At 41.5% G+C, this 15000-nt stretch overlaps 1 protein-coding gene across 1 annotated transcript in view; it reads left to right on the top strand.

The window, feature by feature from the left end:
- Positions 1-7647: 7647 nt before the first annotated feature.
- Positions 7648-15000, top strand: part of gcgrb (glucagon receptor b) — a 57663-nt gene continuing 50310 nt past the window's right edge. The window contains exon 1 of the mRNA XM_036939923.1: positions 7648-7987. The gene's annotated coding sequence lies outside the window, so the exon portion shown is untranslated. The remainder of the gene's footprint in view (positions 7988-15000) is intronic.

Raw genomic sequence — 15000 nt, 5'->3', positions numbered from 1 at the left:
GGCGAGACGTTGGAGAGGGAGAGAAGGGGAGAGAGAGAGAGGGCAAGACTTTGGAGCGGGAGAGAAGGGGAGAGAGAGAGAGGGCGAGACGTTGGAGAGGGAGAGAAGGGGAGAGAGAGAGAGGTGGAGAAAAAGACCGGGAAAAGAGAGAGAGGGGAACAAGGGAGAGAGAGAGGGATAAGAGAAAGAGTAAGAGGGGGTTATAAGAAGACACACAGAGTCTTTCACACTGTCTCCCTCTGCTGGTTAGTGTTAGTATGCAGCCTCTCAGGACCCCCTGTAACATTATCCTGACTGATCTCTTAGTATGAGGTCTCTCAGGACCCTCTGTAACATTATCCTGTCTGATCTCTTAGTATGAGGTCTCTCAGGACCCTCTGCAACAGTATCCTGTCTGAGGTCTTAGTATGAGGTCTCTCAGGACCCTCTCTAACAGTATCCTGTCTGATCTCTTAGTATGAGGTCTCTCAGGACCCGCTGTAACAGTATCCTGTCTGATCTCTTAGTATGAGGTCTCTCAGGACCCTCCGTAACAGTATCCTGTCTGATCTCTTAGTATGAGGTCTCTCAGGACCCTCTGTAACAGTATCCTGTCTGATCTCTTATTATAAGGTCTCTCAGGACTCTCTGTAACAGAGTCCAAAGCCACCATCCACAGGGGACACACAGCCCAACCGTGCACCTCCCCAAAGTCCCTAACCAACACCTCTCTGCGTACGTGTCTCCTATTCATTTGAATAAGGTGACAGTTGGAGAAATTGCTTGAGCCACGCTGAGAATACAGAAGTCTGAAAGCCAACGGTACTATATTCTAGAACACTACCTTGAGCCACGCTGAGAATACAGAAGTATGAAAGCCAATGGTACTATATTCTAGAACACTGTCTTGAGCCACGCTGAGAATACAGAAGTATGAAAGCCAATGGTACTATATTCTAGAACACTGCCTTGAGCCACGCTGAGAATACAGAAGTCTGACAGCCAACAGTACTATATTCTAGAACACTACCTTGAGCCACGCTGAGAATACAGAAGTCTGAAAGCCAATGGTACTATATTCTAGAACACTGCCTTGAGCCACGCTGAGAATACAGAAGTCTGACAGCCAACAGTACTATATTCTAGAACACTACCTTGAGCCACGCTGAGAATACAGAAGTATGAAAGCCAACGATACTATATTCTAGAACACTGCCTTGAGCCACGCTGAGAATACAGAAGTCTGAAAGCCAACAGTACTATATTCTAGAACACTACCTTGAGCCACGCTGAGAATACAGAAGTATGAAAGCCAACAGTACTATATTCTAGAACACTGCCTTGAGCCACGCTGAGAATAAAGAAGTCTGAAAGCCAACGATACTATATTCTAGAACACTGCCTTGAGCCACGCTGAGAATACAGAAGTCTGAAAGCCAACGATACTATATTCTAGAACACTGCCTTGAGCCACGCTGAGAATACAGAAGTCTGAAAGCCAATGGTACTATATTCTAGAACACTGCCTTGAGCCACGCTGAGAATACAGAAGTCTGACAGCCAACAGTACTATATTCTAGAACACTGTCTTGAGCCACGCTGAGAATACAGAAGTCTGAAAGCCAATGGTACTATATTCTAGAACACTGCCTTGAGCAACGCTGAGAATACAGAAGTCTGAAAGCCAATGGTACTATATTCTAGAACACTGCCTTGAGCCACGCTGAGAATACAGAAGTATGAAAGCCAATGGTACTATATTCTAGAACACTGCCTTGAGCCACGCTGAGAATACAGAAGTCTGACAGCCAACAGTACTATATTCTAGAACACTGCCTTGAGCCACGCTGAGAATACAGAAGTCTGAAAGCCAATGGTACTATATTCTAGAACACTGCCTTGAGCCACGCTGAGAATACAGAAGTCTGAAAGCCAACAGTACTATATTCTAGAACACTGCCTTGAGCCACGCTGAGAATACAGAAGTCTGAAAGCCAACAGTAGTATATTCTAGAACACTGCCTTGAGCCACGCTGAGAATACAGAAGTCTGAAAGCCAACGATACTATATTCTAGAACACTGCCTTGAGCCACGCTGAGAATACAGAAGTCTGAAAGCCAACAGTACTATATTCTAGAACACTGCCTTGAGCCACGCTGAGAATACAGAAGTCTGAAAGCCAATGGTACTATATTCTAGAACACTGCCTTGAGCCACGCTGAGAATACAGAAGTCTGAAAGCCAACAGTACTATATTCTAGAACACTGCCTTGAGCCACGCTGAGAATACAGAAGTCTGAAAGCCAACAGTAGTATATTCTAGAACACTGCCTTGAGCCACGCTGAGAATACAGAAGTCTGAAAGCCAACGATACTATATTCTAGAACACTGCCTTGAGCCACGCTGAGAATACAGAAGTCTGAAAGCCAACAGTACTATATTCTAGAACACTGCCTTGAGCCACGCTGAGAATACAGAAGTCTGAAAGCCAATGGTACTATATTCTAGAACACTGCCTTGAGCCACGCTGAGAATACAGAAGTCTGAAAGCCAACAGTACTATATTCTAGAACACTGCCTTGAGCCACGCTGAGAATACAGAAGTCTGAAAGCCAACAGTAGTATATTCTAGAACACTGCCTTGAGCCACGCTGAGAATACAGAAGTATGAAAGCCAACGATACTATATTCTAGAACACTGCCTTGAGCCACGCTGAGAATACAGAAGTCTGAAAGCCAACAGTACTATATTCTAGAACACTGCCTTGAGCCACGCTGAGAATACAGAAGTCTGAAAGCCAACAGTACTATATTCTAGAACACTGCCTTGAGCCACGCTGAGAATACAGAAGTCTGAAAGCCAACAGTACTATATTCTAGAACACTGCCTTGAGCCACGCTGAGAATACAGAAGTCTGAAAGCCAACGATACTATATTCTAGAACACTGCCTTGAGCCACGCTGAGAATACAGAAGTCTGAAAGCCAACAGTACTATATTCTAGAACACTGCCTTGAGCCACGCTGAGAATACAGAAGTATGAAAGCCAACGATACTATATTCTAGAACACTGCCTTGAGCCACGCTGAGAATACAGAAGTCTGAAAGCCAACAGTACTATATTCTAGAACACTGCCTTGAGCCACGCTGAGAATACAGAAGTCTGAAAGCCAACAGTACTATATTCTAGAACACTGCCTTGAGCCACGCTGAGAATACAGAAGTCTGAAAGCCAACGATACTATATTCTAGAACACTGCCTTGAGCCACGCTGAGAATACAGAAGTCTGAAAGCCAACAGTACTATATTCTAGAACACTGCCTTGAGCCACGCTGAGAATACAGAAGTATGAAAGCCAACGATACTATATTCTAGAACACTGCCTTGAGCCACGCTGAGAATACAGAAGTCTGAAAGCCAACAGTACTATATTCTAGAACACTGCCTTGAGCCACACTGAGAATACAGAAGTCTGAAAGCCAACAGTACTATATTCTAGAACACTGCCTTGAGCCACGCTGAGAATACAGAAGTCTGAAAGCCAACAGTACTATATTCTAGAACACTGCCTTGAGCCACGCTGAGAATACAGAAGTCTGAAAGCCAACTGTACTATATTCTAGAACACTGCCTTGAGCCACGCTGAGAATACAGAAGTCTGAAAGCCAACAGTACTATATTCTAGAACACTGCCTTGACCCACGCTGAGAATACAGAAGTCTGAAAGCCAACTGTACTATATTCTAGAACACTGCCTTGAGCCACGCTGAGAATACAGAAGTCTGAAAGCCAACTGTACTATATTCTAGAACACTGCCTTGAGCCACGCTGAGAATACAGAAGTCTGAAAGCCAACAGTACTATATTCTAGAACACTGCCTTGAGCCACGCTGAGAATACAGAAGTCTGAAAGCCAACTGTACTATATTCTAGAACACTGCCTTGAGCCACGCTGAGAATACAGAAGTCTGAAAGCCAACAGTACTATATTCTAGAACACTGCCTTGACCCACGCTGAGAATACAGAAGTCTGAAAGCCAACTGTACTATATTCTAGAACACTGCCTTGAGCCACGCTGAGAATACAGAAGTCTGAAAGCCAACTGTACTATATTCTAGAACACTGCCTTGAGCCACGCTGAGAATACAGAAGTCTGAAAGCCAACAGTAGTATATTCTAGAACAGTGCTGAACACGTACACGTTTTGGGACTCTGATAAACAGTTCAGTATGCAGCCTCCCAGGCCGTCTGTAACATGTAACAGCACAATATGCTGTCTGAGACCAGTAAGCCTGACATGACAGATGACATGACAGCTCAGTGTCAAAGGTCACTTAAATATGGAATGACATTTATCAAAAAGAACATCCGCAATCAGATAAGTGATGAGAGGGGCGTTGTGTGTATTGTGGGTGTGTGTATAGGGTGTGTGTATAGGGTGTGTGTATAGGGTGTGTGTATAGGGTGTGTGTATAAGGTGTGTATATTGGGTGTTTAATAATTATTATGGAACGTGGAAAATATTTGGGTAGAATATATAGTATATCTGAAGAATACATGGATAGAATATGTAGTATATCTGAAGAATACATGGATAGAATATATAGTATATCTGAAGAATACATGGATAGAATATATAGTATATCTGTAGAATACATGGATAGAATATATAGTATATCTGAAGAATACATGGATAGAATATATAGTATATCTGAAGAATACATGGATAGAATATATAGTATATCTGAAGAATACATGGATAGAATATATAGTATATCTGAAGAATACAAGGATAGAATATATAGTATATCTGAAGAATACATGGGTAGAATATATAGTATATCTGAAGAATACATGGATAGAATATATAGAATATCTGAAGAATACATGGATAGAATATATAGTATATCTGAAGAATACATGGATAGAATATATAGTATATCTGAAGAATACATGGATAGAATATATAGTATATCTGAAGAATACATGGATAGAATATATAGTATATCTGAAGAATACATGGATAGAATATATAGTATATCTGAAGAATACATGGATAGAATATATAGTATATCTGAAGAATACATGGATAGAATATATAGTATATCTGAAGAATACATGGATAGAATATATAGTATATCTGAAGAATACAAGGATAGAATATATAGTATATCTGAAGAATACATGGATAGAATATATAGTATATCTGAAGAATACATGGATAGAATACATAGTATATCTGAAGAATACATGGATAGAATATATAGTATATCTGAAGAATACATGGATAGAATATATAGTATATCTGAAGAATACATGGATAGAATATATAGTATATCTGAAGAATACATGGATAGAATATATAGTATATCTGAAGAATACATGGATAGAATATATAGTATATCTGTAGAATACACGGATAGAATATATAGTATATCTGAAGAATACATGGATAGAATATATAGTATATCTGTAGAATACATGGATAGAATATATAGTATATCTGAAGAATACATGGATAGAATATATAGTATATCTGAAGAATACACGGATAGAATATATAGTATATCTGAAGAATACATGGATAGAATATATAGTATATCTGTAGAATACATGGATAGAATATATAGTATATCTGAAGAATACACGGATAGAATATATAGTATATCTGTAGAATACATGGATAAAATATATAGTATATCTGAAGAATACATGGATAGAATATATAGTATATCTGTAGAATACATGGATAGAATATATAGTATATCTGTAGAATACATGGATAGAATATATAGTATATCTGAAGAATACATGGATAGAATATATAGTATATCTGTAGAATACATGGATAGAATATATAGTATATCTGAAGAATACACGGATAGAATATATAGTATATCTGAAGAATACATGGATAGAATATATAGTATATCTGAAGAATACACGGATAGAATATATAGTATATCTGAAGAATACACGGATAGAATATATAGTATATCTGAAGAATACACGGATAGAATATATAGTATATCTGAAGAATACACGGATAGAATATATAGTATATCTGAATAATACACGGATAGAATATATAGTATATCTGAAGAATACATGGATAGAATATATAGTATATCTGAAGAATACACGGATAGAATATATAGTATATCTGAAGAATACACGGATAGAATATATAGTATATCTGAAGAATACATGGATAGAATATATAGTATATCTGAAGAATACACGGATAGAATATATAGTATATCTGAAGAATACATGGATAGAATATATAGTATATCTGAAGAATACACGGATAGAATATATAGTATATCTGAAGAATACATGGATAGAATATATAGTATATCTGAAGAATACACGGATAGAATATATAGTATATCTGAAGAATACACGGATAGAATATATAGTATATCTGAAGAATACATGGATAGAATATATAGTATATCTGAAGAATACATGGATAGAATATATAGTATATCTGAAGAATACACGGATAGAATATATAGTATATCTGAAGAATACATGGATAGAATATATAGTATATCTGAAGAATACATGGATAGAATATATAGTATATCTGAAGAATACATGGATAGAATATATAGTATATCTGAAGAATACACGGATATAATAGTATATGTACATCAATAGTTGAATAAGATGTACTTGACTAGAATATGCTGTACTTATGAAATGGGTAAAACAATATGTAAACACTGTTAAGTGACCAGTGTTCCATGTCTATGTACATAGGGAAGCAGCCTCTTTGACAGCCCGTCCAACCGGCTTCACTACCGCAGACCACGTGTAACCACGCCAGCCCAGGACCTCCACATCCGGCTTCACTACCACAGACCAGTGTAACCAGACCTGCCCAGGACCTCCACATCCGGCTTCACTACCGCAGACCAGTATAACCACGCCAGCCCAGGACCTCCACATCCGGCTTCACTACCGCAGACCACGTGTAACCACGCTAGCCCAGGACCTCCACATCCGGATTCTTCACCTGCGGGCTCAACAATTAGACGTTCATCCACGAACTCCAAAATGTCAAATTTCGAAGTGTTTCTTGATTATCCTGCTGCTCTGTGTCGTTCCATTTCTCCAACCGTCAAGTTTAGAAGTGAAGGGTTACGTTAAGACACTCATTCTGAATGGTTAATGTTTAAGATTGAGTTACAACATTACGTTTAGGCACTTATTCTAAGGTTTGGCAAAGGGTTAAACCCCAAAATAAAATAAAATGGTGTCAACAAACGGGATTGAACACGCAGCCTTCTGACCCAGAGTCATTGGATTACAAAATCAGACACTGTAGCATCTATTGGCATGTTTAAAGGCATTTCCCAACTTCTTCAGCACACAAATCCAATGTCAACGTTAATCTTGAACGGTTTGGGTGTATCTCCCCCTTTCTGCTTCAACTCCCCATATCATATATCCTCACAGTTACCCAATACTTTATTTATACTGTCATTTGATTTCATGTCTATACTAAATTATTAATTTATAGGACACTCGGAAGCTCCTCAAAGGCCGCGCGGAGCGGAGCGTACCTGCCGACGTCACCCTAGAGCAGAAAAAACCGCCTCTTCTTTTCCGCGCCGAGCGCAGTTCGCCCTTCTCATTTCAGCACCGGAAACAGTCCGACGCGTACAACTCCGTGCGTCTCGCTCCTGGGACAAGATTTAAAAAAAAACAAACATTTAACGGACCTTGATCACGAACAAACCTTTACAATGAGTTATTGACTCTCTCTTTTAGTCACAAGTCACCGAACTCCCTGGACGAAATATATCCAAATTAACGTTCTTTAATTTTTTTGAATTTCCTTTTTGACTGTTGGACTTGGTTGGGGATATGTGTGTCGGTTGTTTTTACTTAATGTAATGTGGATGTTACCTGTGTCCGTGGCTGTGGCTGGAGGATGAGCGCCGGCGTGGGGGTGACAGGGGACGCGACAGTAACTCATAATATGCAGTCAAGGTAAAGTGCTTTACATTCATTCACCCTCCAGGCTATGACTAGGGAACATTTTCTAGAGGCACTGACTCCCTGGTTCAATCCCCGCTTCGGCTCTCAATTACCCAGTACTCACTATCTGACTGGGTGAGTTTGTGACCGGAGAGTGAGAGCTGATGTTTTGAAGTTGAGTAAGGAATACTGTTGATCTGTTGTTGGTATCTGTTGTGTTTATACTGTAGCCTATACTGTAGCCTATACTGTAGCCTATACTGTAGCCTATACTGTAGCTCGCCGTTTTACAGGACATTCAGAGCGTATAGCCTACAATCCGCCCGTTTCTCCATAGGCAACTTTACGCACATTGGTTGCCTTTGCTAGATTAAACTATGATTAGCGTAATGTTAATGTGCGTTTCCATGGTTATAATACTACAATTTAGACTTCTTAGGTTGAATCATGATCCTAAAATGCATAAAATGAGAACCGGAGTCCTCGTGTATTCCAGACCGGATTTTAGTGATCTGCTCTGTATGGCGACCCCCTGTCCATTCTTTTATAACTGTGTGTGTGTGTGTGTGTGTGTGTGTGGCTTCGGGGTTCCCCTCACACCCATTATCTTGCACACCGATAAAACTCTCCCTCTCTGTCTCTGTCTCTCTCTCTCTCTCTCTCTCTCTCTCTCTCTCTCTCTCTCTCTCTCTCTCTCTCTCTCTATATATATATATATATATATATATATATATATATATATATATATATATATAGTCCTCTCTCGTCCTCTCTCTCTCGTCCTCTCCCTCTCTGTCTCTCTCTCTATATATATATATATATATATATCTCGTCCCCTCTCTCTCTGTCTCTCTCTCTATATATATATATCTCTCTCGTCCTCTCCCTCTCTGTCTCTCTCTCTATATATATATCTCTCTCTCTCTGTCTCTCTCTCTCTATATATATATCTCTCGTCCTCTCCCTCTCTGTCTCTCTCTCTATATATATATATCTCTCTCGTCCTCTCTCTCTCTGTCTCTCTCTCTCTATATATATATATCTCTCTCGTCCTCTCTCTCTCTGTCTCTCTCTCTCTATATATATATCTATCTCGTCCTCTCTGTCTCTCTCTCTCTATATATATATCTCTCTCTCTCTGTCTCTCTCTCTATATATATATATCTCTCTCGTCCTCTCTCTCTCTGTCTCTCTCTCTCTATATATATATCTCTCTCGTCCTCTCTCTCTCTGTCTCTCTCTCTCTATATATATATATATCTCTCGTCCTCTCCCTCTCTGTCTCTCTCTCTCTATATATATATCTCTCTCTCTCTGTCTCTCTCTCTCTATATATATATCTCTCGTCCTCTCCCTCTCTGTCTCTCTCTCTCTATATATATATCTCTCTCGTCCTCTCTCTCTCTCTGTCTCTCTCTCTCTATATATATATATCTCTCTCGTCCTCTCTCTCTCTGTCTCTCTCTCTATATATATATATCTCTCTCGTCCTCTCTCTCTCTGTCTCTCTCTCTATATATATATATCTCTCTCGTCCTCTCTCTCGTCCTCTCTCTCTCTCTGTCTCTCGTCCTCTCTCTCTCGTCCTCTCCCTCTCTGTCTCTCTCTCTCTATATATATATATATATATATCTCGTCCTCTCTCTCTCTCTCTCTCTCTCTCTCTTCGTCGTATGCTTTTTGAGTTCTGGCACGGTCTTCTAATAACTATAGTCTTCTAATCATATAAAGCCTTATTATGGACAACTTGGAAACAGTCAAACTATTAAGTGAATATTTGACCCTTCAAGGAAAACCTAAAACTACAAAAACCAAAATGCATCATACCGGCTGTATTTCTATATTTTGAAAGTTATATATCTTGAAAACTTGATTGTTGACAAGCAACATATGTTGGGGCTATATCAACAACGACTAATGAAACAAATACCAAAGTATCGTTTTTGGGGTGGAGTTTTTTCTTTGAAAGACAAACTGAAATCTTTCAAAAGAGCCGTTAGATTCATCGCTTTTCTGTTAGTTCTATCCAGCAACATGCTACATATATCTGAGAGAACGTCACCTATTGTCTAGTTGCAGTAGACTGTGTAATAACCTAACGAGTCACCTATTGTCTAGTTGCAGTAGACTGTGTAATAACCTAACAAAGTTGCGCGCGACTTCTGACTTTCGGCCAACGGGCTTCCGTTCTGAGAAAGAAATAAACAACTCGAAATAAACAACTCATGTAAATGAGCCATCACAATGACATGCGGTGAGTCCCGTTTCCACCGGGCGGCCCGTCTACTATCTCTCCAAGAACAAGCCTCCCTCGGCTCTGTGTTTAGCTCCGGTGACTAACTATGCAAATGCACCGAGATAAGGAGGAGGGGGGACTGCTTGAGCTAACAATGACACATGCGCACACACACAGAAACAGACACACACACCCTGCATTGTGTCACATCAGCAGTACAGAAGCCTAACCCCTTCCCCTCTCGCCTTCCCATTCTCTACCACTCTCTCTTTTCTTTCCTTTCATAATTTCTCTCCATCATCCACTCCTCTCATCCTCTCTCTCATCCTTTCTCTCTCTCTCTGTCCCCCTGTCTCTCTGTCTCTCTTTGGAAGAGGGAGAAATGTATGACAGGAAAGGTATAAGAACAGCAGAGAGAGAAAAAAGAAAAGAGAGAGAGAGAAAGAGATCCATGGTGTTCGGAGAGATAGAGAAAGAAATAAATAGAGAGGGAGAGAGAAAGAGAGAGATATGGAGAAAGAGAGAGAAAGAGAGAGCGATTCCAGTCCCTATACCCTCATCCCCGTGTGAGGTTTTAGCTGGTCCACTTCACTCTGGTATGCAGTTGTCTGTTTCATAAACAACTCTGTGGTACACACACACACATATCACAGGATGTGTGTGTGTGTGTGTGTGTATTTAAGCCAATGACAGTGTGTTGGTATTAGTGTGTGTGTGTGTGTGTATTTAAGCCAATGACAGTGTGTTGGTATTAGTGTGTGTGTGTGTATTTAACCCAAGACAGCGTGTATGTAGTCATGTGTGTGTGTTTAAGCCAACGACAGCGTGTATGTACTCATGTGTGTGTGTGTGTGTGTCACGCAAAAGCGAGAGTTTGTGTGAGAGTACTGTACCCATAGGTGAAACCTTTGAGTAACTCTATAAGTTTTGAGGTAGAACCATTTTGGGTTCCATGTAGAACACATTCCACATAGGCTGGAACCATAAAGGATTCTACTATGGGGGCAGCCAGAAAATCCTTTTGGGCGTGTTTCACATTGCCTCCATACTGCAGAATAATCCATTAGATTTTTACATTGAATATTGATTTATGATTCCAGCATGAGTTAAGTTATGTAGCATACACACACACACACACACACACACACACACACACACTAGGGGCAACGGTGAGCGCTGTTAGTTTCAAGTAGGTTTTGTATTTTGCTGGGTTGTTGTGGACGGGGAAGGCGGATGGGCGGAGCAAAGGTTGGACGGGGAAGGCGGATGGGCGGAGCAAAGTTTGGACGGGGAAGGCGGATGGGCGGAGCAAAGGTTGGACGGGGAAGGCGGATGGGCGGAGCAAAGTTTGGACGGGGAAGGAGGATGGGCGGAGCAAAGGTTGGACGGGGAAGGAGGATGGGCGGAGCAAAGGTTGGACAGGGAAGGAGGATGGGCGGAGCAAAGGTTGGATGGGGAAGGAGGATGGGCGGAGCAAATTTTGGACGGGGAAGGAGGATGGGCGGAGCAAAGGTTGGACGGGGAAGGAGGATGGGCGGAGCAAAGGTTGGACAGGGAAGGAGGATGGGCGGAGCAAAGGTTGGACAGGGAAGGAGGATGGGCGGAGCAAAGGTTGGACGGGGAAGGAGGATGGGCGGAGCAAAGGTTGGATGGGGAAGGAGGATGGGCGGAGCAAAGTTTGGACGGGGAAGGAGGATGGGCGGAGCAAAGGTTGGACGGGGAAGGAGGATGGGCGGAGCAAAGGTTGGACGGGGAAGGAGGATGGGCGGAGCAAAGGTTGGACGGGGAAGGAGGATGGGCGGAGCAAAGGTTGGACGGGGAAGGAGGATGGGCGGAGCAAAGGTTGGACGGGGAAGGAGGATGGGCGGAGCAAAGGTTGGACGGGGAAGGAGGATGGGCGGAGCAAAGGTTGGACGAGGAAGGAGGATGGGCGGAGCAAAGGTTGGACGAGGAAGGAGCATGGGCGGAGCAAAGGTTGGACGAGGAAGGAGGATGGGCGGAGCAAAGGTTGGACGGGGAAGGAGGATGGGCGGAGCAAAGGTTGGACGGGGAAGGAGGATGGGCGGAGCAAAGGTTGGACGGGGAAGGAGGATGGGCGGAGCAAAGGTTGGACGAGGAAGGAGGATGGGCGGAGCAAAGGTTGGATGGGGAAGGAGGATGGGCGGAGCAAAGGTTGGACGAGGAAGGAGGATGGGCGGAGCAAAGGTTGGACGAGGAAGGAGGATGGGCGGAGCAAAGGTTGGACGGGGAAGGAGGATGGGCGGAGCAAAGGTTGGACGGGGAAGGAGGATGGGCGGAGCAAAGGTTGGACGGGGAAGGAGGATGGGCGGAGCAACGGTTGGACGGGGAAGGAAGATGGGCGGAGCAAAGGTTGGATGGGGAAGGAGGATGGGCGGGGAAGGAGGATGGGCGGAGCAAAGGTTGCATGTGCAAATCCAGAGACAGAAAGTTGTTTGTGATATTTTTGTTTTGAGCCTTTCCCAAACCTTTACCTTACTCTAACCATTCAGTGTTAATACCAAACCTTCGCCTTACTCTAACCATTCAGTGTTCATACCAAACCTTTACCTTACTCTAACCATTCAGTGTTAATACCAAACCTTTACCTTACTCTAACCATTCAGTGTTAATACCAAACCTTTACCTTACTCTAACCATACAGTGTTAATACCAAACCTTTACCTTACTCTAACCATTCAGTGTTAATACCAAACCTTTACCTTACTCTAACCATTCAGTGTTAATACCAAACCTTTACCTTACTCTAACCATTCAGTGTTAATACCAAACCTTTACCTTACTCTAACCATTCAGTGTTAATACCAAACCTTTACCTTACTCTAACCATTCAGTGTTCATACCAAACCTTTACCTTACTCTAACCATTCAGTGTTAATACCAAACCTTCACCTTACTCTAACCATTCAGTGTTAATACCAAACCTTTACCTTACTCTAACCATTCAGTGTTAATACCAAACCTTCACCTTACTCTAACCATTCAGTGTTCATACCAAACCTTCACCTTACTCTAACCATTCAGTGTTAATACCAAACCTTCACCTTACTCTAACCATTCAGTGTTAATACCAAACCTTCACCTTACTCTAACCATTCAGTGTTAATACCAAACCTTTACCTTACTCTAACCATTCAGTGTTAATACCAAACCTTTACCTTACTCTAACCATTCAGTGTTAATACCAAACCTTTACCTTACTCTAACCATTCAGTGTTAATACCAAACCTTTACCTTACTCTAACCATTCAGTGTTAATACCAAACCTTTACCTTACTCTAACCATTCAGTGTTAATACCAAACCTTTACCTTACTCTAACCATTCAGTGTTAATACCAAACCTTCACCTTACTCTAACCATTCAGTGTTCATACCAAACCTTCACCTTACTCTAACCATTCAGTGTTAATACCAAACTTTTACCTTACTCTAACCATTCAGTCTTAATACCAAACCTTTACCTTACTCTAACCATTCAGTGTTAATACCAAACCTTTACCTTATTCTAACCATTCAGTGTTCATGCCAAACCTTTACCTGACTCTAACCATTCAGTGTTAATACCAAACCTTTACCTTACTCTAACCATTCAGTGTTAATACCAAACCTTTACCTTACTCTAACCATTCAGTGTTAATACCAAACCTTTACCTTACTCTAACCATTCAGTGTTAATACCAAACCTTTACCTTACTCTAACCATTCAGTGTTCATACCAAACCTTTACCTGACTCTAACCATTCAGTGTTAATACCAAACCTTTACCTTACTCTAACCATTCAGTGTTAATACCAAACCTTTACCTTACTCTAACCATTCAGTGTTAATACCAAACCTTTACCTTACTCTAACCATTCAGTGTTAATACCAAACCTTTACCTGACTCTAACCATTCAGTGTTAATACCAAACCTTTACCTTACTCTAACCATTCAGTGTTAATACCAAACCTTTACCTTACTCTAACCATTCAGTGTTCATACCAAACCTTTACCTTACTCTAACCATTCAGTGTTCATACCAAACCTTTACCTTACTCTAACCATTCAGTGTTCATACCAAACCTTTACCTTACTCTAACCATTCAGTGTTCATACCAAACCTTTACCTTACTCTAACCATTCACCAAACCTTTACCTTACTCTAACCATTCAGTGTTCATACCAAACCTTTACCTTACTCTAACCATTCACCAAACCTTCAACACTTTGAAACGTAACATTTGGAACAACTTTCAAACTTGAAGTTTGAGAAACATGGATGAACGTTTAATTCTGACATGAGACTGTGAGATCTAGTTGGTGAGAGAGTGACGTGTACAGACCTGAATTACACGTTTGGCAGTGTGTGTGTGTGTGTGTGTGTGTGTGTGTGTGTGTGTGTGTGTGTGTGTGTGTGTGTGTGTGTGTGTGTGTGTGTGTGTGTGTGTGTGTGTATGTGAGTGTGTGTGTGTGTGTCAGGTGTGTGTGTGTGTGTGTCAGGTGTTATGTATAGAGGCAGATGGTTACCCATCCACCATCCTCGTCCACAACATCCCAGTAAAAGCGAAACCGTCTTGAAGGTAACAGCGTTAACTGTTGCCCCTAGACACCGGTTTCCACGTCATCTCCCGTTGACCTCTGACATGGATGGACATCAAATACTGACTTGTATCACTGGTGACCTGGCTGTAATTATATGTTTGGCGTGGTCTCTCTGTGTGTGTGTGTGTGTGTGTGTGTGTGTGTGTGTGTGTGTGTAGTGTGTAGTGCGTGTGTAGTGTGTAGTGTGT

This window comes from Oncorhynchus mykiss, chromosome 13, assembly GCF_013265735.2.
Source record: "Oncorhynchus mykiss isolate Arlee chromosome 13, USDA_OmykA_1.1, whole genome shotgun sequence".
NCBI classification, from domain to species: Eukaryota; Metazoa; Chordata; class Actinopteri; order Salmoniformes; family Salmonidae; genus Oncorhynchus; species Oncorhynchus mykiss.
The sequence above is the reverse complement of the archived record's forward strand: the minus strand, read 5'-3'. Positions and strand labels throughout refer to the sequence as shown.